We start from the raw sequence: 425 nt of genomic DNA on the forward strand, positions 1-425 counted from the left end.
AGCGCTGACCCCCCACGGTGGTGGGGTGTGAGTGGGGCGGCCGCCTGGTGCTGCTGCCCCGGGTGTAAGGTGCGGCCAAAACCCTGCCTCGGTGCCCTCCAGGAGGAGGAGGAGGAGGAGGAGGGAGGAGGAAGCTCTGGCTGGCCGCTTCCCAAAGCTCCTCCAAATTTCCTCCAGCTGCGCCGGCATGGGGAGGTGGAGCCACGGCTGTGGGCAGTCCCATGGCAGGGCAGTGTGAGGGAAGCCTCTGTGCTTGGTGCTGGCTCGTTGCACGTGCAGGGGGACCGATTTGCTGTCACACCCGACGCAGCAGCCCTGCAGAGCCCCAGCGAGGGCCTGGGGGGCACAGGGTGCTCCCCCTCACCTGTGTAGGGCAGGAGGCAGTTGCAGGTGTAGCCGGCGACGTCGTCGATGCACGTGCCCTG

General features: G+C 68.2%; 1 protein-coding gene across 1 annotated transcript in view; it reads right to left on the reverse strand.

Annotated features, from left to right (window-relative positions):
• The window catches only part of NOTCH1 (notch 1), a 35,329-nt gene that overhangs the window by 12,767 nt on the left and 22,137 nt on the right, over window positions 1-425 (reverse strand).

The sequence above is a fragment of the Pygoscelis adeliae genome, unplaced genomic scaffold (genome assembly GCF_000699105.1).
Source record: "Pygoscelis adeliae isolate BGI_AS28 unplaced genomic scaffold, ASM69910v1 Scaffold114, whole genome shotgun sequence".
In the NCBI taxonomy this organism is placed as follows: Eukaryota; Metazoa; Chordata; class Aves; order Sphenisciformes; family Spheniscidae; genus Pygoscelis; species Pygoscelis adeliae.